This window comes from Bos indicus x Bos taurus, chromosome 23, assembly GCF_003369695.1.
Source record: "Bos indicus x Bos taurus breed Angus x Brahman F1 hybrid chromosome 23, Bos_hybrid_MaternalHap_v2.0, whole genome shotgun sequence".
Lineage (NCBI taxonomy): Eukaryota > Metazoa > Chordata > Mammalia > Artiodactyla > Bovidae > Bos > Bos indicus x Bos taurus.
Window position 1 is genome coordinate 42,841,635 of NC_040098.1, and position 25,719 is coordinate 42,867,353.

General features: G+C 47.4%; 1 non-coding gene across 1 annotated transcript; it reads left to right on the top strand.

Annotated features, from left to right (window-relative positions):
- The first annotated feature begins 10,872 nt into the window (after positions 1-10,872).
- Positions 10,873-10,944, top strand: TRNAC-GCA. The gene has a single exon. It is a non-coding gene; the product is annotated as a tRNA-Cys (tRNA).
- Positions 10,945-25,719: the final 14,775 nt, after the last annotated feature.

Sequence of the window (25,719 nt, forward strand, 5' to 3'; positions counted from 1 at the left end):
AAGGGAGCCTCCTGGGAAAGGAGACATAGAATCCTTCCTCCACCCTCCATATTTGCCCCCCACCCCAAGTTTCCTCTCTGCTTCTGCCCCTCAATCAAATCTGCTCACAAAGAAGGGCTGTTTGTTGGAATAAGCACCGACTGACCTTAAACCAACTTGCTGTTTCTCTCAGGAGTATTAGCATTGTGCATCTCATCTCTCCTTAGATAAAATTAGATTTTGTTAATTGTCAGGAGGATTCCAGCATCTGACACGCAGGTGGAAGAGATGTGGGGCGTCTTTCCTGACCTCCTCACTTGGTGTAAACCTCACGAAAGTACCCTTCCTTTCCTGTAGTGCGTGGGCTTGAGGAGGCAGGTACTGGCCCTTTTGGGATACCCTTGCCCTATAGGAGGAATGGGAGAAGGGACTGCAAACCCGGAGGATGGAGGAGCATTTCCCTGCTTTTGAGCTTTCTTGTTGCCATCTTTGTTAGAGGCAAAGCTGTCCCGGGTTTCTCCACTTTCCTATGATAAGGGCAGTTGGGAGCATGACTCTTGGGGACCACCTGGAGAAATTTTCCTAAATTAGAGTGGGCCTGAGCTGCCTGGATGAGGGACACCCCAGCTGTTTGCGTGCACAGCTGCAGGTGACTCAGAGACCAGCTTCTCCCAGCGCCCTGCCTGCCAGTGCAGCCTCCCAGTGGTGAGACTCGCCTCGGAGGTTCCCACTCTGGCTCCACACCTGTCCCACCCCTGAGACTCACAGGAGGCTGGTTCTATCCCAGGAAACCTCACAGAGCAGAGGTGAGAGGAGCTGGCTGTTTTGGGTGTGTGCTTCAGCACGGTGGAGCAGAGAACAGGCTGAGTGTGCAACCACTGTGGCTGGGTGTGTTCAAGGTCTGTGCAGAGCCCTTTCTCATTGGATGCTAAATAAGGAGGACACAGGTGGTGTATGGCTGTCAAAAATTCCATTAGCTAGTCTGTCAACAAACATCCTAGGTACTAGGCACAGGGGATGAGGAGATTAAAAAAAAAAGAGATAAAAAGATCTGTTTTTTGTGTGCACAAAGTCAGGATAAGAAAGGCAAGTTCATAATCAAGTAGAATACAGAGTGTGCAAAATTGTAGTTCCCCCAAATGGCCACAGTATTTTCCTAAAATACGGTGTATTCATGGGCTTCACTGGTGGCTCAGAAGGTAAAGAATCTGCCTGTAATTCAGGAGACCTGGGTTCGATCCCTGGGTTGGGAAGATCCCCTGGAGGAGGGCATGGCAACCCACTCCAGTATTCTTGTCTAGAGAATTCCCATGGACAGAGGAGCCTGGTGGGCTACAGTCCATGGGGTCACAAAGAGTCGTACATGACTGAGAGACTAAGCAGAACACACATGGCAGAGGAATAGAAAATTTGAGGTGTAGTAAGGCCAAGAGATCAGGAGACTTTTACCATGGAAAAGATAGCTTGTATCCTCACAGATTTTAAGATGAGGGGGCAAGTGCTGCCACAGGGGGCCACGTGGGAAAGCACCAATGTCATCAGGAAGCAGAGGGAGGGAGAAAATGTGGGTAAGAGGCTTTCTAGATATGCAGATGACACCACCCTTATGGCAGAAGGTGAAGAAGAACTAAAGAGCCTCTTGATGAAAGTGAAAGAGGAGAGTGTAAAAGTTGGCTTAAAGCTCAACATTCAGAAAACTAAGATCATGGCATCTGGTCCCATCACTTCATAGCAAATAGATGTGGAAACAGTGGCTGACTTTATTTTTGTGGGTTCCAAAATCACTGCAGATGGTGATTGCAGCCATTAAATTAAAAGACGCTTACTCCTTGGAAGGAAAGTTATGACCAACCTATACAGCATATTTAAAAGCAGAGACATTACCTTGTCAACAAAGGTCCATCTAGTCAAGGCTATGGTTTTTCCAGTGATCATGTATGGATATGAGTTGGACCATAAAGAAAGCTGAGCGCAGAAGAATTAATGCTTTTGAACTGTGGTGCTGGAGAAGACTCTTAAGAGTCCCTTGGACTGCAAGGAGATCCAACCAGTCCATCCTAAAGGAGATCAGTCCTGGGTGTTCATTGGAAGGACTGATGCTGAAGCAGAAACTCCAATACTTTGGCCACCTGATCCAAAGAGCTGACTCATTTGAAAAGACCTTGATGCTGGGAAAGATTGAGGGCAGGAGGAGAAGGGGATGACAGAGGATGAGATGGTTGGATGGCATCACTGACTCAATGGACATGGGTTTGGGTGGACTCCGGGAGTTGGTGATGGACAGGGAGGTCTGGCGTGCTGTGGTTCATGGACTCGCAAAGAATCGGACATGACTGAGCAACTGAACTGAACTGAACTGAGTGGCTTCTGTGGGAAGGTACCGTGAGGCAGGAAAAACAGGCGTAGGCCTGGCTAGTTGGAATAGTTCTATCAGGCGCTGGAAGACAGGGACGGTCCCTCATTGTCTGGCACTGGGTCCTGGGGTGATTAGGGCAGGTACAGAGTGGCCCAGAGTGTGAGAGCTGATAAGGTGGATGGTTGGGGTGTGGGCTTTCGATCGGCTGGTTTGTATTTGGAAAGTGCACTTGGGGGAAGTTGTTGACTATCTCTAAGGTTGGTTAACCCTGGGAGGGCAGTCTCTCCAAGGGCAGCAAGGCCCCAGATATATCAAAGCATCAGAATACAGAAAATAAAAGACATGGCTAGTACAGTATTATGTCTGGTCCCACATGCTTTCCAGGAGGCTTCCCTGGTGGCTCAGTGGTAAAGAATCCACCTGCCAACTCAGGAGACATGGATTCGATCCCTGGGTTGAGAAGATCTCCAGGAGAAGGAAAATGGCAAACCATTCCAGTATTCTTGCCTGGGAAGTCCCATGGACAGAGGAGCCTGGCAGGCTACAGTCCATGGGGTCGCAAAGAGTTGGACACAACTTAGAGACTAAACAACAACAAAATGCTTTTCTAGAATCTGATACTGGTGCATTGAAAGGGAGTCTATTTCCTCTAGCCTTGACCTTGGAGGACCTTTGTGACTGCCTCAGTGAATAGGCCAGAGGAAGCAACAGTATGGCTTCCGAGGTTAGGTCATTCAGGACGATACGGTTCCCACTTGGCTCTTTTCCTGTTGGGACCCTTGGCCTTGGAACTCAGGCCCCATGAGGAAGCCCAAGGCACCTGCAGAGGCCACAGGTCCATGTTCTGATCCAGAGCCCCAGCGAAGGTCTCAGCTGCTTGCCTGCATTTAGCACAGGGCCTGTGAGTGGATGCGGCTTAAGATCCCAGTCTCCAGGCCACCCCAGCTGATGCCAACAGGAGCCGAGAAAAGCCACCCTTGCCAAGCCCGTCTAAATGCAGATTCTTGAGCAAAGTGAATAGTGTCATTACTTTCAGCCCCTGGTCTTGGGGTAGTTTGTTGTACAGTGGAAGGTAACCAGGACACAGGACGGTAAGATGATGCTGGGGTCGGGGGTGGAGTTAACAGGTTGTTCTGAGTGCACATGGGGAGGCTGGAGGACAGGAATAGGGATGCAGTCCAGTCAGAAAAGGCAGCATAGAGTTAGTAATAGTAACCAAGGGACTTCTCTGGCAGTCCAGTGGTTAGGACTCCAAGCTTGCACTGCAGGGGGTGTGGGTTTGATCCCTGATCTGGGGACTAAGATGCCCTGAGGTGTAGCCAAAAAGTAAAAAAAAAAATAATAATAATAATAAAAAATAAAAGTGGGGATTGAAACCAAATGGGACCCCAAAGGACCTTCCTGGGGACAAAAGGGCCTCTGCATTCGACCCCTTGACCCCAGCACACACTCTAGTGTGTGACATTCCCTGAGTTCCAAACAGTGGACTCGAGCAGTTAGTAACTAGGGAAGTGAGGGAATGCAGGAAAGGAAAGTGGTCAAGAAACGACAGTGCTGTGATAAAACAGAGTCCTCGTTCCCCTCAAGGGAAATACATAGTAATCTGTTGCATCTTTTTGAGATATTCTGCAGGAACTAAGGCCCCCACCTGGGAGGAGAATGGTGACTCCATGCTGAAACCCCAGACTTCTGTTGGAACCTAGGAGTGGACTTTAAGAGCTGAGAGGGGAGAGAGAGGATGTGGAGAGCAGGTGGCAAGATGTGGATGTGGGAGGGGAAGAGGGGCAGGCGATGGCCACCCTGACCTATGACCCACTGAAACAGGAGGGTAGGGAGTGGGATACAACCTTTAAAGAATGACATAGTGATGAAAAGTGAAAAGGGAAAGTGTTTGTTGCTCAATCATATCTGACCGTTTGCGACACCATGGACTGTAGCCCAACAGCTCTGTCCATGGAATTTTCCAGGCAAGAATAGTGGAATCTGTTGCCATTCCCTTCTCCAGAGTAACTTCCCAACCTAGAGGTCAAACCCAGGTCTCCTGCATTGCAGGTGAATTCTTAATCATCTGAGCCAACGGGGAAACCCAAAACTTGTATGTTGCATGCCAAACTGGTTCAGTTCAGTTCAGTCGCTCAGTTGTGTCCAGCTCTTTGTGATCCCATGGACTGCAGCACTCCAGGCTTACCTGTCCATTACCAACTCCTGGAGCTTACTCAAACGCATGTCCATTGAGTTGGTGATGCCATCCAACCATCTCATTCTCTGTCGTCCCCTTCTCCTCCTGCATTCAGTCTTTCCCAGCATCAGAGTCTTTCCCAATGAGTCAGTTCTTCACATCATGTGGCCAAAGAATTTGGAGTTTCTGCTTCAGCATCAGTCCTTCCATTGAATATTCAGGGCACTAGTTGGATCTCCTTGCAAGTCCAAGGGACTCTAAAGAGTCTTCTCCAACACCACAGTTCTAAAGCATCAATTCTTCAGTGCTCAACTTTTTTTATGGTCCAACTCTCATATCCATACATGACTACTGGAAAAACCATAGGTTTGACTATACAGACCTTTGTTGGCAATGTAATGTCTCTGCTTTTTAATATTCTATCTAGGTTTGTCATAGTTTTTCTTCCAAGGAGTAAGTGTCTTTTGATTTCATGGCTACAGTCACCACTTGCAGTGATTTTGGAGCCCAGGAAAATAAAGTCTCTTACTGTTTCCATTGTTTCCCCATCTATTTGCCATGAAGTGATGAGACTGGACATCATGATCTTCATTTTGTGAATGTTGAGTTTTAAGCCAGCAAACTGGTTAGAACCAGCTAGGTCCAAGATGCAATGATTTGACTTCCAGTGGACCTTGAACCTCATTATATACTTCTTGTAATACATTTGCATAAGCTGAGTGACATACCCACCAGTGCTGTGATAGTTCCCTGGCCAACTATCAAAGATCAAAGAATGGGCAGTGGTTCAATTCCTGGAAATCTCTGCGCCTTCCCCCATAGTCCTTGGAATAATCCTACTGTTCTTTAGCCTTTGAAATTACCCAAACCCCAAAACTAACCATGCCATATTTCGGGGTCTGTCACCTTCTGAGATGGCCCACTCTCTGTGGAGTGTGTTTCTCTCTAAATAAATCCCCCCCAATTTAAAAAGATCTTTTTGATATTGGCCATTTTTTATAAGTTTTTATTGAATTTCTTGCATTATCACTTCTGTTTTATGTTTTGATTTTTTGGCCATGAGGCATGTGGGATCTTAGCTTCATGACCAGGAATCAAGTCCCAGTCTGAGTTTAACTGGCTCGAGTCCTAGAACGTGGGTTCAAATCCCATTCTGAGCTCCACAGTTTCACTATGACCTACGACTCTAGGCCAGTCTTCCTCCGCCTCCAGTTGGTCACTGCCTCCTGAGTCACCCTCTGATTTTTGGCCTCCTAGTTTGGCAAGATTGAAGGCAAGAGAAGAAAGGGACAACAGAAGATGAGATGGTCGGATGGCATCACCGACTCAATGGACATGCGTTTAAGTAAACTCCAGGAGTTGGTGATGGACAGGGAGGCCTGGTGTGCTGCAGTCCATGGGGTTGCAAAGAGTTGGACACAACTGAGCGACTGAACGACTCAGCAACAGCTTTGTTCCTCTCCTCCCTCTTCCCACCCTCTGCTCCCTCTGACTCTGGAAATAATTGCAAAGGATTATTGTGTTGGGACTTATATAATATGGAGTGAAGTGCAGAACACACCTTACAGTTTGTCTCATTTTCCTCCCGTCACTGAAGCAAAGTGTTGAGAAGAGGAAGTCATTTTACAGTTGCTGCAGCTGCTACTGAATTTAGATTGGAAAAATGATTTGCTTGAGCAAAGTGGTGATCAGATAAATCCCATGAATTTATTGCTTAAAAAAACGTGTCTGTTAGAGAGAGGGGGTGGCCGCCCCGATGTTGTGAGGGGGCAGGGCCGGGGGAAGGGGAGTTTCAGCCTCTGTGCACCAACCTCAGAGAAGTGTTGGGCAAATAGGAATGATGAAGGCCTTGCAGCCCTTCAGCATCTGATAAAATCCTTCCCTTTTTCACAGTCTCATTTAATCTTCACAGTGAGATGGGGAAGGTAGCCTAGGGGTGGCGTTACCTCCCGTTTATAAATAAGGAGAATGAGAAATGCTCAGTTAACAAGCAGAGGGTCCATCTCCAGCCTTTGAATCTACGTAAGCACCTCCACTCTTTGGATGATCCACTGGAGTGCATGCTGTCCCACTGATTTTCAGATGAGATTCACTCTTGGAAGAGAAGCAGGGAAAGACACTTGACATTTATCTTGTGATCATTTCGTGCTGGGGACAGGGAGCGGGGTGCTTATGTTAGCTTTCTGTAAGGGCTGGTTTACAATACAATGGGAAATGATCACAGTTGATTTTGGTGGCCTGGGCTTCCCTTGGATGAAGTCTTTCTCCTCTTTCTGAGCTGTATCCAGCCCATTCCCAGGAGACAGACGCTCCATTCCTGCTGCAGTTTATTAAATCAGGGCTGGGCTTTGCCCCCTTGGGTCCATGTCTCCACGGGCTTCTGCAGCTCCTGGTAGGTGTGGGGTCCCTGTGACTTACTGCAGCCACTCCCCCATGGTGGGGCCTTCTCCTGTGGGCTCACTAGGACCTCCAGCCCCTGTGGAATCACTTCTAGATGTGTCTGAGAACGCTCAGGAGTGTCCCATCTGGGCCTGCCAGGCCTTGTCTCCTGGGGTGTGAGCCCCTGGGTATCCTTGAGCCCCAGGGCCCCCATGCTCAGCAGTTGTCTGGGGTGGGGAGGCTGCCTTTCTGGGCAGCCTGTGCCCCATTGTTTTTCAGAATTTCAGCAACAGAGTTTCTCATCTTCTTCCAGAATTCCTGGTCACTTCACGCATAGTGACAATGGCTGAGTCTTTGTGAGGATGATCTGTGATACCTGGTTGCTTGGCACACCCCCCTGAGGGACCCTAGGTATCACCTGGGACTCGGGGTCAGTCTGCCTCTCTGCAGATGACCGTGGCTGGTTACCGAGTCAAGCTCAGGGACCTGGTTCCTTCTCCACTCTGGGTGAGGTCTCTCTGTCCTATAACTGATAGGGGAGTGTCAGTTACTTACATCCCTCCCCCAATACCACACTGTGAGTCACTGATAAAAAGCAGTGGGCCATTGTTGATTATCCACACTATGCCAGCCCGGGCACGGGGAACTTTGTGCATGCTATCTTTTTAATTCCCAGAACCACCTGAGACCACGCAACTTACTGCGCTTGGGTTCAGAGGTCAGGGTGTGTCGGCCGCGAGGGTTGTCTAGAGAAGTGACTGCACATTTCAGCGCCTTTATCCTTCATCTACAAAATGAGCCATTAGACCATATGCTGTTTAAAATCCTGACTTGAAAACTCACCTTTGTTCCCTTTCTGAGGAACAACTCTGACCTCACAAAAGTCAAACTTAAGCCCTCAAAAGACACAGAGCTGACCGTATAATAGAAACCTGCCTGATTCCTCTGTCCATGGAATTCTCCAGGCAAGAATACTGGGGTGGGTAGCCATTCCCTTCTCTAGCGGATCTTCCTGACCCAGGGATCGAACCCTGCATTGCAGGCAGATTCTCTACCATCTGAGCCACCAGGGAAGCTCCAACACCTAATATCTACATACTGTTATTTGTTGTTCAGTAGCTAAGTTGTGTCCGACTCTTTGAAACCGCATGGACTGCAGCACACCAGGCTTCCCTGTCCATCGTTACATCAGTGGGTTGTTATTCTGATGAGGGAGTTGTTTAAAACTATTATGATTGTTTTTTAATTTCAAGTAACAGAAAGCTCACGTCAAGGCCGCAGTTCTGCAATCATAACAGGATTTGGGAGGTGGCTGTGATCCACGTGGAAAGAGCACCAACTTAGCATCGCGCATCCGGGGCTGGAATGTAATTGAAATTTACCAGCTCTGTGTCTCTAGGCAAGGAATCTTTGCGCATCAGTTTTCTCAACTGTAAAAATAAGAATTGCAGGATTCATCATGCGGGGGCTTTATGCGGCCCAATGAATGTGACAGTACATCACACATTTGTAACTGCTCTGTGCTACGTAAGAGTTATTATAACTCTTCTTCGGCTGATTCTATTTATGTAAAACCTTAACATCAATGCTTGTCAGTTCTGGAATGAGCTTAGGGAAGGCAATTGCTGACTCTGCCTACGGACCTCTGTTAACCACTCTGACACTGCTCTACTCTCCCCAAATGTAGTCTAATTTTCAAAATAGTCTCCAAGGGGAAAATGTCCCTGTTTCTTCTCTGTGCTTGCATTTCATACCATGGCAGTGGTCTTCTTCCTCACAGATGATACATAGTTTTAGTTTTGTAGGGCTTCTCTGATAACTCAGTTGGTAAAGAATCTGCCTGCAATGCAGGAGACCCCAGTTTGATTCCTGGGTCAGGAAGATCTGCTGGAGAAAGGATAGGCTACCCACTCCAGTATTCTTGGGTAAAGAATCTGCTTGCAATGTGGGAGACCTGGGTTCAGTCCCTGGGTTGGGAAGATCCCCCGGAGAAGGGAAAGGCTACCCACTCCAGTGTTCTGGCCTGGAGAATTCCATGTCCATGGGTTTGCAAAGAGTTGGACATGACTGAGAGACTTTCACTTCACTTTAGGTTTTGGTAATGTGAGTGTTCTGAAATCTCCAAGAGGGGCAGGTGGGCTGGGATGTGGTAGGAAAGGCAAAGTTCCTTCCTGGAAATGTGAGGATCTGGGTTCCGTCCAGGGTTTTGCTACCCGTGAGCTGTTGGACGCCAGGAAAGTCCCCCAGTCAGTTCAGCCTCATTTTGATAATTTGAGCAGAGAAAAATTTCAGCCCCATCTTCTAGAGGATTTTTGAGAGGATAAAAGTATTAGCATTCCCATTATATATCACCAAATACATAGAGAATACTTTCAAGGTGGGAGTGAGGTCCTGAGCCAGGTGCCAAGGGTAAACCAGCTAACTGGATGTGCAGGAAGCCAGTGTATGTGTGAGGTCCATTTGGGTCTCAGGAGGGTGGCTGGGGGGCCTCACCTGGTGGGCCTTGAACACTCTGGCTACGATGGGCGCTTCCCACATGGAGGCAGTGTGTCAGGTGGGAAGACGGGGAGGGTTCAGGGGAAGACAGGCACCCCTGAGGGGCCACACTGACTGCTCCTCTCTGGTTTCCCCTCCCACTTTGGGTGGCCCCATCAAGAGAAGCAGCAAGTAGACCACCAGCCCGTCACAGCCGCTCCCTGTAGGGCTCATGGACAAGTGCGTAGGATCAAGAATTCACATTGTGATGAAGAGTGATGGGAGACTGTTGCTACCCTACTGAAATTGGATGAATTTGTCAGTATGGTACTGGAAGATGTCCCTGAATTTGAAGTCACACCAGAAGGAAGAAGAATTACTAAATTAGACCAAATTTTGTGAAATGGAAACGGTATAACAACGCCGGTTCCTGGTGGAGAAGGACCTGAAGTATGAATGGATTTCCTTGACTTATGCTATATCCTGTTTTGTCTTACGGTGATAACGAAATAGAATTTTTTTTAACCTTTCCATGTTTGTATTCTGTGAAGCCAAGTTTCCCATTAAAGGGAAATGCTTTGAGGATGCCCTGTTCATGCCCATTTTTGTAAGTTAATCATGATTATTTTGGAAAAAGAACAGTTTTTTTAAGACAAAAAATAAAGGTGTTTTTGTTAAAGAAAAAAAGAAAAAGAAGCTGAAAGGAGGTGATAGAAGCAGGGTGGGGTGGGCACCCAGTGATGGGACAGTTAGAGAGTGAACACGTGACAAGGGCGTTCATCTTGAGGGCCCTGACTGGCATACGGCAGCGTCCCCAGGGCTGGTGACTTACCTGTACAGGTAGTAAAGGAATTACCTTGTGGGGCAAACCATTCTTTTCATCCAGTTTCCCAGGAGCAAGGGGAGTATTTTGGAATAATCTTCTCACTGGAAGTGGTGTCACCCCGTCTCCTGGGTAAGTTCTGTACCTTGTGCCCTCGCCAACAGTCCCGAGGAGGTCTCCATCCCTCTGCAGCTCTGAATCAGCCCCTGTTCCCCTGGAGGCTTTGCTGGAGCGGGGCTTTGGGTGAGGGCTAATTAGATAATGCCTGTGAAGCACTTGGAGTTCCTTGGAGACGGTGCCTCTCGATGTATTATTAATAGTGGTGAGCACAGTGTTTCCAAACAAAGACGTGCCTACTTAAATACCCGGGGCAGGGGGAGAGAGGGCAGAGGGGAGGCCTGGAGAGCAGACCCAGCAGAGAGAGCAGGTCCTTGGGGAAGGCCTCCAGCTCCGTCACGTGATCTTCAAGGTGGGGATGGAGGGCAGGGACTGTGAGTGTGAAATGGAAAGTCGCAGGGCAGTACTTGTGTAGACAGTGTGAGCAGGGCCCTGGTCTGTGATGGGGCGCGAGGAGGGAAACTGGCAAGCCTGGCTAGGCTGTGCCCTCCGGAGGTGGTTTCCTATTGAGGAGATGTACTGACTTTGCTTTGCTTTGTGGCTCACCGGGGCTTCTCTTGGGCTTCCCTGGTGGCTCAGACGGTAAAGCATCTGCCTGCAATGCAGGAGACCCAGGTTCGATCCCTGGGTTGGGAAGATCCCCTGGAGAGGGAAATGGCAACCCACTTCAGTATTCTTGCCTGGGAAATCCCACAGATGGAGGAGCCTGGCTGGTTACAGTCCATGGGGTCACAAAGTCGGATGTGACTGAGCAACTTCAGTTTCAATTTCAGGGCTTCCCTGGTGGCTCAGATGGTAAAGAATCTGCCTGCAATGCAGGTGACTCAGCTTTGATCCCTGGGTCAGGAAGACACCCTCAAGAAGGAAATGGCAAACTACTCCAGTATTCTTGCCTGGGAAATTCCATGAACAGAGGAACCTGGTAGGCTAGAGTCCATGGGGTTGCAGAGTCAGGCACAACTGAGCAACTAACACACACCAGCTTCCAGGAGCACTGCCTGGGCTAGCATTTCCCTGAGAGAGCTCCCTCAGCTTTAGCTGGCTGTGTTTCCTAAGAGATTAATCCGGGTTAACCCCTGCTCCTCCCAAAGATTGGGGTGTGCCCCATGCAGATTTCAGTATCAAATGCCTGGATCATTAAAGGACTAATTTGAGGAGGCCAAATTCTATGTTAGGGGTTGTGACTCCCATCCTGCTGGAGGATCTAGCTCAGAGAACTCACTCACCCCTCTATCACTGGTGACCCCTGTAGCTGCTCGCATGGGTAGGTATCCAGGGTACTTCCAAAAGACATATGGAAGTCTGTTATGGGCTAGGGGTTTGTCTCCCCTGAAAATTCTTATGCTGAAGACTTAATGAAACTGTTTACTTCAGATTGGGACTTGAACCCAGCCAAAACCCAGGATACGTGGTTCCGATACCTAATGAAGATCAGGTTTCTTGATGTCTCATTGCAGAAAGAATTTGGTGAGAGACAAAATGATAGGTAAGAAGTGGATTTATCCAGGTTCAGAGAGGAGCACACTCCACAGAGAGAGTGTGGGCCATGTGGCTGGATAGTTTTTATAGCCTGGGTAATTTCATACGCCAATGAGTGGGAGGATTATTCCATCTATTTGGGGGGAAGGGGTGGAGATTCCCAGGAGTTGGGCCACCACCCACTCCTTGGTCTTTTGACAGTGTCTTGGAACAGTCATGGCACCTCTGGGTGTGTCATTTAGCTTGCTGATTGAGGATCAAGGTCTAGTCTTGTCTGCCATCTTGATCCCATTTGATTCTAATTGGTTTATGTTGTGTCCTTGGACTATGTCATCCTTTCAGAAGTCGTGCCCTGCCCCCTTCCCTCCTGTTTCACTAACTCTCCCAATGGGGTGGTGTTTGGAGATGAGGTCTTTCTTTGAGAGGTGGTTAGGATTAGGTGAGGCATGAAGGTGGGGCTTTTGTTACCAAACAGAAGTTCCAATGACTGATGCACAACAAGGCCAAATAAACCAAGATGTTGGAGTTTGGAGCAGAGAAAGGCTTATTGCAGGGCCAACAAAGGAGAACAGGTGGCTCATGCTCAAAACCCTCAAACTCTCCAGTGGCTCTTGGGGAAAAGGTTTTGTAGGTAAAATTTGGAGTGAGGGCTGCAGGGTGTGTGACTCTGTTCTTATTGGTGAGTAACAGGGCAGTGCTCCAGGAACCTTGCCCTTAGCCTGAAGTCACCATCCTTCACTTGGGTGGGGACCTCAGTTCCTCATGAAGAACTCAAGATATCATTATGTATATTTCTTAGGAGGAACCAGGACCCTGCCCGAGGCTGCACTATTGTTTCTTGACTGTTCCTCCCTTGCTTCTGCATCTCCTCCCTTCCCTGATTAGCAGTTGTTTGAATCTGCCCTTTGGCACTTTGGGAAGGTCAAGGAGGCTGAGAGAAGCCTATTTCCTTACAAAGTAGAAAGAGGGAACACACAAAGAATGCGTATCTGGGAGGGCCACACAAGGTCCTGCTCCCTTTCAACCTTACTTGGAAACCAGATTATTGCAGATTAATTAGTTAGGATGAAGTCATGCTAAAGTGGGGGTGGGCTTCTGGTCCAATGTAACTGGTATCCCTATAAGAAAAGAAGAGATATGGACACACACAGAGGGAAGATGACTCGAAGACCCTCAGGGAGAACACCACATGAAGAGAAAGGAAGGGATGGAATGATGCATTTCCAGCAAGGAAATGGCAACTCACTCCAGTATTTTTGCCTGGACAGAGGAGCCTGGCAGGCTACAGTCCATGGGGTGGCAAAGAGTCAGACACGTCAACAACAACAACAGTCACAAAACAACAACAGTCACAGCAACAATCTACCAGCCAAGGGATGCTGAAGATCGCTGGCCATACCACAGAAGCTAGGAGAAAGACCCAGAACCCGTTCTCCCCTCCAGCATTCAGAGAGACTATGGCCCTGCCCACACGGTAACTTCAGACTTCTCCTCTGCAGAACTTTGAGAGAATGAATTTCTGCTGCTTTGGGACTACCCTGGTGGTCCAGTCGTTAAGACTCCACACTCCCAATGCAGGGGGTCCAGGTTCAGCCCCTGGTCAGGGACCTTGAGCCCACATACTGCAACTAGAGATACTGCATGCCAATAAAAAATAGATAAGTAACAGTTTAAAATTTCTGTTTTTGAGCACCTGGTGTAGGGACTTTTTCACAGCAGCCCCAGGAAATTAATACTTTAGGGTCCAGGGGTGTTCAGATGCTCTTTCAAACTGACCACAAACACCTCGGTCGCCTTAGAAAGCCAGCCAAGCCCAGGAGGCCTCCGCTGTCTTTGTGCCTCTATTTTGGGAAGTCTGTACACATGGGCTCCTAGGTTCACTCATTGAGGACAGGCCTTCTGCTGCCAAGTTCTCACACAAAATGTTCCAAGACACAAAAGGGCTTAGAAACCCAGAGGCTGGAGCCAGGAGAAAAAAAGCAAAGCTGTCTTCCTGTTTAGCCAAAGGACAGGCGTCTCTGAATACCAAAAATCACACATCATTATTTATCCTTATGAATCATCAGGTGACACGATATTAGCGGACACCCCACCCCATCATAGGTCAGTCCCATTCGTTACCAGGGGGAAATGGGCAGGTTTAGTATAGGTTAGTAAACCCCCAATGCATCAGATGAGCTGGCACATTCTGGCACTGAAACTTCTTTGCTGTGCCTGTCAGGCACCCTCTGGTCTCAAGGGGTGGACAGCAGACAGCTGCCAGGGTCCCCCTTCTCCCTCATGCCTCCGCCCCCACAGTTGCAGATCACAGGGCTTTTCAACAGCTGCCTAACCACCAGCGCCCTGTTCCTGCTCCTGGGTGGGGATGGCGCATGGGGTGAGCCGGGCCGCAGACACCTGGCACTATCTCGTGTTAGATCATCTTTCAGAAGATGTGTAAACCTCCAGCAACCTCAAGACCAGAATCTACCTCTAGGATGCTCCTTCAGAATAGCACCCTGAGGTTTTGCCTTCGGGGAATTCCCCGCCCCGCCCCCAATCCTTGCTTCCCTAGGAGGGGCTGATACCATTCGTTCTTGTTTGGTCAATAACTCGTGTCTGACTCTTTGAGACCCCATGGACTGCAGCACGCCAGGCCTCCCTGTCCTTCACTATCTCCCTGAGCTTGCTCAAACTCATGTCCATCGAGTCAGTGTTGTCATCCAACCATCTCATCCTCTGTCACCTGCGGGGAGCGAGCTCCGCCCCTGGCAAAGGTCATGAGGAAGGAGGCTTGGCATACGCAAAGGCGGGATCAAGCCTCAGGAGTCTCCCTGGAAATTCTCGAGCAATCTACCCCCAAAACCAGAGTCTGCCTACTTTCTGCTTTGTGCTTTCACCTACACCTCTGACTTTACGGGGGGCTGTCTCCCACTACCTCTCTCTGAAAAAAGAGTTAGCTTAGAGCTCCAGTTAATAATTCCTGGGTGTGACAGTGTTTCAACCTACAAACTCCTTTGGAAGTCCTCTAGCCTGCCTGAATAGGTTTTTCCGGCCACATGTGATTGCTCAGAGCCTCCCAACTGTGAGAGGCATGAGATGTTCTAAACTGTCTAAACACAGATTCCTTTGAGCAGTTAAAAGATTGATTAGAAATTGTATTGGTGAAGGATTTTCGCTTTTTGGGCCAATGTTTGCTGCTAAGTTTCCATATCCCTTACCTGCTGTGTCCCTGGCAGTGTATTGATTAATATAATTGGTGTAAATAGTAGCTTTAATGTTTGTAACCTGGGACCCTTGAGTTAATTCTTTTTCTTGTTATAGCCCACCACACCTTTGCTCTGTAGGAATGCAACTTTATCTAATGCTTTTCGAGGGTGGCGCTTGACTTATCACCTTTAGAGAAAAATAAGTTTTCTGAAGAAAGGGTCTTAAAATGTTAACAGGCCTCTGGGCCAGAAGATGATGCAAATCACCTAAGCTTTTGCATATGATAAGTTTGCAGGAAGAAAGCCTGGCTTGCTGCATGACTCTACCCCTTCCCCCATTATCCTCTATGCATAACTTGAGGTATAAAAACTACTTCGGAAAATAAAGTGCGGGCCTTGTTCACCGAAACTTGGTCTCACCATGTCGTTCTTTCTCTTACCTTCTGGCTGAATTATTCAGCCTCTTTTCTCCACTGAATTTCCTCACTGAGCTATCCTTATTTCAGCCTCTTTTCTCCACTGAATTTCCTCACTGAGCTATCCTCATTCTATTAGTCTTTATATCCTTAATTAACGTTTAATTAAGCAATTGTTTCCTGATCTTCGCCTACGCCGCCTCTCCTTCGAATACCCTGGATCAGCCGGGGCTGGTCCCCGGCAGTCACCCTCTTCTCCTACCCTCAAACTTGCCCAGCATCAGGATCTTCTCCAAAGAGTCAGCTCTCTTCGAAGCAGGTGGCCAAAGCATTGGAGTTTCAGCTTCAGCATCGGTGCTTTCAATGAAAGCACTCAGGGTTGATTTCTGGTTTGATCTCCTTATTGTCCAAGGGAATCTCAAGAGTCTTTTCCAGCACAATTCAAAAGCATCATTTCTTCAGCCTTCTTTATGGTCCAAGTCTCACATCCATACATGGCTACTGGAAAAAACATAGCTTTGACTAGATGGACTTTTGTCGGCAAAGTAATGTCTCCACATTTTAATATTCTGTCTAGGTTTGTCCCAGCTTTTCTTCCAGGGAAGAAGTGTCTTTTAATGTCATGGGTACATTCACTGTCCGAAGTGATTTTGGAGCCCAAGAAAATAAAGTCTGTCACTGTTTCCACCATTAACCCAAGAAATAAAGCCTTCTTCACATGTGTCAGTTAAGCTGCCCGATTGACTCAAAAGCTTTTCTGCCTCCAAATGTTGAAGAGCCAATATAGTTTAGGTGGAGAGGAGATACAGAAACTTGTGTGGGAATGATTAATTTTAAAGTTTGGGCTGCTGAAGGCAGAATGGTCCCAGCTCATGGCTCCTGGTTATTAAAAGAATGTTCTCAGGGCCCGTGGGTGCTAGTATAAACCAGTCCTTATGTTAAAAACAAAAAATAATTATTAATTAGTGCAGATAGATTAGAATTTTATTTAGAACAGGAAGCCTGCATTGGTTTTTGCATTTAAAGTGTTGATTAGAGACACAAGTAGGGTGGGAAGATTTAAGGGTAGACTAATTAACTGGGCAAAATAATTCGTGAGGCCTGGAGGAGGGCATGGCAACCCACTCCAGTATTCTTCCCTGGAGCAACTGAGCACAGCACAGCAGCACCGTGGGTGAGGCCTTGTGTTAGGCACTGAGGGAGATGAATGAGAAATGGCTCTTAGGACAAGGGGAAAATAATGACTTTTGTGGGTATGTCACTTAAGCTGAAGCTCCAATGCTTTGGCGGCCTGATGTGAAGAGCTGACTTGTTGGAAAAGACCCTGATTCTGGGAAAGAGTGAAGACAAAAGAAGAGGGTGGCAGAGAATGAGATGGTTAGATAACATCATTGACTCAACAAACACGAGTGTGAATAAACTCTGGAAGATAATGGAGGACAGAGGAGTCTGGCATGTCCATAGCGTCGCGAAGAGCAACTTAGCGACTGAACAACAAATGGAGTGATGAACTTGGCTTTAGCCATCAGCCTTGGGACATTCTGGTTTCTCTTTCCATGCATTATTATTTCAATTAATCCCTACAATAACTCTATCACTTGGTGTTTTTTTTTTTTTTGTATGGTTTGTAAGGTATGAGCTGAGTCAACTTAGTGGGCAAGCCTTCTAGGGAGACTTCCTATCACGAGCATGACTAGGAAGCTGAAAATGCCACCCAGAGTTTCAGATGAGTTTTACTGGTGGAAATTAAGACACCTTAATCTGTCAGTGCAGGGGACACAGGAGACTTGGGTTTGATCCCTGGGTCAGGAAGACCCCCTAGAGAAGGAAATGGCAATCCACTTCAGTATTCCTGCTTGGAGAATCCCATGGACAGAGGAGCCTGGTGGGCTACAGTCCATGGGGTCACAAAGAGTCAGACATGACTGAGCACGCATGCAGTATGGCATGATTTCCATCCTAATCCTGTACTGTGATTGGTGACTGGTTGACCTGCAGTTTCCCCAGAGACATATAGGAAACCATGGAAAACAAGGGGAGGACCTCCCTGGTGGTTTCAGTAGTTGGGACTTCATGCATTCACTGTCTAGAGTGTGGGTTCAATCCCTGGTCCGGGAACTAAGATCCCATCATCCATGTGGGGTGGCTGGCGGAATAAAAAAAAAGAAACAATGGATGAGGCTGTGGAGGTATCCTGAGTGGGAGCGAACTTGTCAGGTCCTTCCTAGAGCACGTATGAGAAGAGAGAGTCGGGGAGATGGGGAGACGCCCAGCGCTAGGGTGTGTGGGGCAGGTAGGGAGGTAGGAACCCATCTCATCTGTCAAGGACCAAGGCTGAGACAGGGAAGAAAGCTGACCTGCATTCTGCCATCAGCTTAGTGACCAGGGCTGGCCTGTGTGGCTGTAACGTCAGTGAGCTAAGGGCACTTAAGGGCTCAGCTGATGGAGGTGGCCGTGCCCTGGGAACAGCACCTGTGTGCCCGAGGCTTCTCTGCAGGGACAGCGGGATCAGCCTTCCTGCTCCGTGTCCTTGGGGAGCTCGGAACCCTGCATGGGCTGCCTCTGTGCAGCCCATGGACTGGACTGGACTGACGGAGCTCTTCAGGAGGGTAGGGGAGAGTATTCCTAAGTGGGAACCTTGGGAAGGCCTGTTACACCCAAGGGGGCCAGGTTGGGCATGCTACCTGGGCTTTAGCTGCTGCTGCTGCTAAGTCACTTCAGTTGTGTCCAACTCTTTGCGACCCCATGGACTGCAGCCTACCAGGCTCCTCTGTCCATGGGATTTTCCAGGTAAGAGTACTGGAGTGGGTTGCCATTGCCTTCTCTGACCTGGGCTTTAGGCTGGTCCTGAAAACGGCATGTGAAGAAGGCCTAGCTCTCCATTCATCAGTCACTCATTCTAATGTGAAGGGGTGGGGGCAGGGGCTGCTGAATGCTTATTAAACAAACAAACCAGTTTCCTGGTTGCATAAAAAGAGACTTCGGCATGCTGTGTAAATACTTCAGTCTTTATAGGAATATGCAGTGTTGATGTAACGACCCAGTTTATCTCCCCCCATCCCAGGGTAACCACAAACTTATTTTGAAGTGGGAAGTGGGCACTTGGTATCTTGAGCTCCATAACTTGAAGTCACTTAGGAGGCTTTTTGTGAATGTAACAAAATGGATGCCCATGGCCTGGAATTGAATGTTACAATGCAGTGGAAAGGGCAGAAGAATAAGATCTTGGTGCTTAACTAGATTCTGCCACTAACAAGCTGTCTCAAAGGACCATCCATTTAAGACCCAGCTAGGGGTTTAGCGGAGTGGTAAAAAATCTGCTTGCCAATGCAGGAGACATAAGAGACTCAAGTTTGATCCCTAGGTCAAGAAGATCCCCTGCAGGAGGGAATGGCTACTCACTTCAGTATTCTTGCCTGGAGAATCCCATGGACAGAAAAGCCTAGTGGGCTACAGCCTATGAGGTCACACAGAATTGGACATGACTGAGCATGCGTGCGTGTTATGCCTCAGGAAGGGACTTGCTCTTAGAAATTCTCTTAGAGGAACTATTATGTAAACTCTGGGCAAATTCCCTTGTATTTTGTTGGGCCGATCTGGGTCATGTATCATGAGTTGAGGAGGAGGGTAAAACCCTTGTGACTGGTTTAAATACATCAAGACCCACTTCCAAAGCTAGATGAGTAGTTATCTTTCCTCAAGTCACATTGGCTACATGATGAAGAACAAAATCAGGGCTCCACCAGCAAAGAGGAAGGGGGGACATGGATGTTGGGTGGGCCACCAACAATATCCACTAAAATGAGGCTAACTAACTTGCCTGAGATTGATTTTGGGCAAATTAGCCTTGTTCTTAACCACTGTACCATGTTCGCTCCATCTCAAACATTCCACATGTCTAAATCAATTAGAAACATTTCAGCCAGCATAAGAAGAGACTGGAAATAAATGCTGTTCTAATCCCCAGACACATTTAACTTCTTTAGATAGCCATTTTGCTAAGTACGAGTGAATGCTGAAGAATATTTTGGCATAAGATACTTGATTGTCAGTTTATGAGTGGGATATTTCAGTTTCAAAGTTCCAGATCTCTTTCTGAGTCCAAAATATGCAAGTGTACAGGATTTCCTTCCAAACAAGTCATAAAATGAAATAGTTTATCCATAATAAAAGCTGGGGAAATGAGACATTTATCTTCCCCTGAGCTCTTTATTTATTTATTTTTTTAAGACAAACTCTCCGATTTGACCTTAAATTGGGAAAGAGAATCAGAACCTATATATGAGTTTGGTAGTTACCACTTTCAACAACAGCACAAACTGACTATAATAATAAATGGAATATGCTGACTTGCATCTACTGAAAAACCCAGAGCTAAGCCAGCTTCCTTTAGCTCAGTCATGTCACCAAAGTTCCTGTTTATTTCTTCATCTTCTATCTGTCTTCTGTGGCTATGCCCATCTCAAAGGGAGCTCACCTCGGGATCACAAGATGGCTGCCCATAACTCGTGGATGACATGCTTCCCTCTTACCATCCAGGGACAACTGGTACCTCTGCAAGAGCTGGAAAACGTCATTCTCACAAATTCCCAGCAATGTCTCCTTGCAGCTCATTGGCCTGAATCAATCTGTGTGGCCAGGGGAAAGGAATGGGCTGATTCCTTTCCCCCACATCGTCTACCTCACCTCTAGAGTTGATTCCAGTGGCCAACCCAGACCCAGGGCCTCTAGGAAAGGGAAGGAGAAATGGTGCTGGGAATGTCACCCACAAAGGTCAATGGGACTAGCTTCCAGGAAAAAATGTTTGCCTTCATTGATCAGCGATTCCTCACGGACTTCCCAGAAACAATGCGCACGATGGCAAAAGGAGGAGGCAGGCAGTGAGCAGGGAGAAAGAGAACAATCATCAAATTGTAGGCACAGTTTGTTGGAATTTAGCAAGAGCTCTCTGGCCAACCCAAAGTGTCCGTGGGTGAAAAGTTAAAAATCGTGTCTTGACAAGGCTTGCTGAGTCATCCACACCCCCAAACCTCCTCTTTCTTCCTCACTGGTCGGGCATTTTCTCTGTAGTCTGCCAGGCTCCTAAGTCCATGGAATTCTCCAGGCCGGAATACTGGAGTGGGTAGCTGTTCCCTTCTCCAGGGGATCGTCCCAACCCAGGGATCAAACCCAGGTCTCCTGCATTGCAGGCAGATTCTTTACCATCTGAGCCACCAGGGAAGCCCTCTGAAGGCCTCAGACTCAGTTTAATGTTTCCTGTGTTTATCTGAAGCTCTAGTCACTGGCTCGTCCCTCCCCACACAGTGAGGGGTGGCTCCTCCCTGAACCACTGTCTTTGGAAGAGCCCCCCGCTCCTTGAGAAGACTTGGTCCTCAGCAGTGAGAGGCCTGGCCTGCAGACAGAGACATGAATCCCTGAGGGTCCACTTTGTTCTTGAGTTCTTCATTCAGCTTCATTCATCCTGTTGCTGTTCAGTCACTAAGTCATGTCCGGCTCTTTGTGACCCCATGGGCTGCAGCACGTCAGGGTTCCCTGTCCTTCACCATCTCCCGGACTTTGCTCAGACTCATGTTCATTGTCATGCTATCTAACCATCTTAGCCTCTGTCGCCCTCTTCTCCTTTGGCCTTCAATCTTTCCCACCATCAGTGTCTTTTGCAATGAGTCATACACTCATCTTACAAGTACTTAATGAGTGCCTAACACCTACCAGTCATTATTCTATGACTGGGTTTACAGAATTAAATAAAACTCTTAACGTCTCTATCACATGAAGTTTTCCATGTGGAGTAGATTGAAATTAAAAATAATTATTTGACAAAATTAGAAAATGATAAACATGATGTAGAAAAATAAAGTAGGAGAAAGGTAAAGAATGTGCATGGGGGGTAGTTACATTGATTAGGGGATGAGAGAGATTCTCTCTGAGGAAGGACCAGCACATAGTAACTAGTGGTGTTCAGGACCCGGGGAATCCTTTAATAATTAATTAGTTAACGGTTCACTCAGCCCAAAATTATGCGTGTGCGTGCTTAGTCACTTCTCCTCTGTCCATGGGATTCCCCAAGCAAGAATACAGGAGTGGATCCTCATGCCCTTCTCCAGGGGATCTTCCTGACCCAGGGACTGGACCCACATCTCTTTTGTCTCCTGCATTGGCAGGTGGGTTCTTTACCATGAGACCACCTGGGATCTTAACTCTTTCCCCAGAATTAGGACTGTTCAGTTCAACCCAGATTGAACGCAAACTCTGGTCTCCAGCAGAGGGATTAAACAAGACATTCTACCTTAAAACTGAAAGGGCAAAATTGCAGAGGAGAAGGTATATAAATACTAATGTGCTTTGAAGTTTTTGTATATTTATAGTTTGCTTTATGACTGGAGAGGTGGTCCTTAAGGTTCATCTGACCGTTTGCCAATGAGCATTTCCCCTAAATGGGACCTTGTGGATTCTCATGCCCTCCCTATGGGCTAGTTAGTGGAGTCCATATGGATCCAGGGAATGAATGCACCAGTTTGACCCAAGCATTCTTTGACCTACATGTTTATGTGGGGATTAAGTGTAGAATGAGTTGTCACTGAAAATATGTGCTTTGTGTATTTAGAAGATAAGTATTTTTTTATTGCTAATTAGTGTTGGACTCATACACATTTGTCATGTTGGGATGTCAGATTCATTTGTCCTTTCAAACCCACTGCCTTAATTAATCTTTCTCCAGCTACTCTGCGTTGCAGCCTGGCCATAACTCAGACTGTTAGGCTCTGTGGGAATGGGGTTTCTACTTAGAAACTGTTGAAATTTAAAGCAAAATCCAGAGTTTGAACCTTGTTGAAAAAACATCCTTTGGTAAATTCGAGAGCTAATCTCTGCATGATGAACCCACACAAGGAGGCAGTGGGTGAGTATTGTACTGGTCAACCTTGCCTAAGTCTTGGCCCGCGTGTCATTTTTTTCTGTGAACCATTTCCTGAATCCACCCTCTCTCCCCAAGAACTGGACAGTACTCCCTCCGTTGTGCCCAGGTAAGATTTTACACTCAGGTATCAGGGTGCCTCTGATAGTTAAAATTTTATTTTTGGCCATGCCATACAGCTTGCGGGATTTTTAAAATTTCTGTTTTATTTATTGATTTTCGGCTGCACTGCGTCTTTATTGCCGTGCACAGGCGTTCTCTAGTTGCAGCAAGCGGAGGCTGCGCTCTGGTCGCGGTGCTTGGGCTTCTCATCACTGCGGCTTCTCTCGTTGCACGGCGTGGGCTCCAGGGTGTGTGGCCTTCAGTAGTCGTGGGATGTGGGCTCAGTTGCATGTGGGATCTTCCTGGGCCAGGGACCAAACCTGTGTCCTCTGCATTGGCAGGCATATCCTTAACTACTGGACCACCAGGGAATTCCCTGATTTTATTTTGATTTTAATGCAAATGCTTATTCGTCTATCTCCCTCATACCACCTTTCTCCCCCGGCTCAGACTCTTGAAAACAGGACTGGCACCCCATTCATATATGTGCTCTCGACACTCATTATCTTGCCTGGCAAGATGCTCTTTGTAAAATGGCAGAGAAGACTAATTCTTTAAGCACAAGTTATTCTTTAAACAGATAAATCTCATCTGACTCATGTAACTGTTGAGACAAGTAGAATTGGAACCCATTGTTTAGGAAAAACCTAATTGATGGTAAATTTAGTTTTGAGAAAATTCTGTCATTAATTGAGTTTTTTTTTTTTTTCCTTTCTGAAGAGTGAGAAAGACTGTCATTGTTCAATTTTAATAGCAGAACATCTTTGGGAACATTGATATTACCAGTACCCCCTGATAATACATTTGAGAAGTATTGCCTTAACGAATAAGTATTCCAGTATAAATAATATTCTAATCTTAAAAATAATAATGAAAACAATGATGACATTTGTATATTGTTTCACGATATAGGAGCTATCATGTCTAGTCTGTTGTTTGACCCTGAAGAGTCAGAGGCAATTATTATAATTGTTATTGTTTTTAGCTGCTCAGTCGTGTCCAACTCTTTTGTGACCATATGGATTGTAGCCAGCCAGGCTCCTCTGTTCGTGGGATTTCCCAGGCAAAGACACTGGAGTGGGTTGCCATTTCCTTCTCCAGGGGATCTTCCTGACCCAGGGATTGAACCTACCTCTCCTGCCTTGCGGGTGAATTCTTTACCACTGAGCCACTGGAGAAGCCCCATTATAACCATTTAAATGATGCAGCAGGTGGGAATGAGTTAAATTGTTCCAATTCACAAATCTGACAGGTAGAAGCATTGGGACATAGGCCCATGTGCCTATGCTAAAAAATCCTTCATGTGTGTGTGTGGGTTCATGCGTGCACTTGTATGTGAAGGGTGGCTCTGATGGATGGAAAAGCTGACTGTCAGAGTCTGGAGGGTCTTCTTAAGTGGCTGACCTTCAGAGAATTTCAGTCATTCTAATGAAACTGTGAGCATATCTGCGGACCCAAGATATTTGGGGTTGTGACGTGAGGCTGGGGCAGGAATTGGAGGTTCCAAATCTTTCCACATCAAGCAATGTAATTCAATCTACATTGGTCACAAGCACTTGTGTGCAGTCCGTGGTGATAAGACAGATCCGGGAAGGAAGCGGTAGGGTTAGGCTATGTGGGGCTCTTCTCTGCAGCTGACTTGGCTTGTTTTCCTTGCCCGAGGATGGCTATTTTCCCTGCCCCTGACAAAGATTTGTCAGTGACCCCAAGCAGGCCATCCCTCAATCGAGCTCCAGCTAAGAATAAGTACATCCCCAGGGAACACAGTCACTAAAAACACCTGCAGCAGGATCGTAGCAACCACAGGCCCACAGTCTCACAACCATAATCCTTGGGGCCAAATGAGATTCAGGACACAGAATATTACCTAACACCCCTGGTGGAGATCCGGCAGCACTGTGTAAGCCAGCATCTTATTAACTCTGCAGCCAAAGGCATGGACCGCACTGGGGAACAGACAGGCTATTAATAGGCTCCCGTCAGTTCAGGCCAGCCCTGGACACCCAGGGAGTTAGCTAACTCGTGGTTTGAGGAGGACCTTGAATGTCAGAATTGTGGATACAGAATAACAGACCCTTCTCCTCTTTGTACCATCACCACCCCATTTTCTCTTTCATGTTCATCTCAAAGACAAAACATATTCTTTGGCTCGCTGGGGCTGACAATGGCCAACATTTGTTTTCTTAGAAAGATGCTGTGTCATTAACCCTCTGGAGGCATCTCCATACATGAAGGCCAATTTTTCTGAGTCTGAAGAATTGCCCTCAGATGTTAGTAATGAAAGCTGCTTTGTATGCAAGTTTGACCAATGGGCAGCTTCTCCAAGAAGGATTGGAATTTTGTAGAGTGGGGACTTGGGATTGCCCCTCATGTGGTGATTCCAGCAGGAACCTAGGAGGGAACCTAGGAGCCTCTGGGCAGGAGTGGTCACTCCACGTGAGGGACAGAATGGGGACAGGAAGGCTGTAACATGGACTTCATTCGGGGAAGAAGGGATTTGGGCTGGGTTATCAGGGGTCAGGATTCTAAAATGAAGGATTCAGGTTGTATGTCTTAAATGATGTAGAGTCAAGAAAGGTGTGCAGCGGAGGCTGACGGATGAAAGTGGGGCTCGATGACAAACAGCTTATTGTGTGTTGAACGTGTCAGTCTCTTCCAGCGCCTGCAGCTCGCCTCCTGCAGTTTGTCTCCTGCTCAGTCCTTTGCCTGAAATGCCCTCCCTGGGCTCCTTCCCGCCTGGGCACACTCCCATTCATTTTTTAGGACACGGCTCAGATGTCACCTGCTCTGTGGAAGCCTTGCCCTCACCCTGGGGATGCTAACTCCTCCTTTCACTGTGACCCCACAAGCCTTTCTGGGCACCTGATGCCACTTCTCTCGTTGTCCTGCAGTTGCCCTTGAGTCCTTGTTCTCCCCCCAAGTTGAACCACAGGCTCCCCCAGGGAGGGCGCCATGTCTCTTTTTCGTTTTTTGGACTGACATCTGGCTCAGTGCTTGACCCGGAGATCGAGACAGTCGTTAGTTGAATAAATGCTTTTCTATCTTTTATCATTTCTAAATACTCTTCTCTTTTTTAGATTTGTCACATCGATGTAATTGGAGTGATAAGTCCTAAGTTTGGGGACATAGGAGTTACCACCATCCTTCAGTGAAGAACTGCAGGATTATGTGAAAATAAGACTTATGAAAAGGTGGAGGAGAAGGCTGTTGAATGTGTTAAGGTTGTCCAAGTCCCAAACCCTGCTAGCTTATTTGGCAAAAATCCCTCGTGGTGGACTTCCCCGGGGGTCCAGTGGGTAAGAATCCGCCTGCC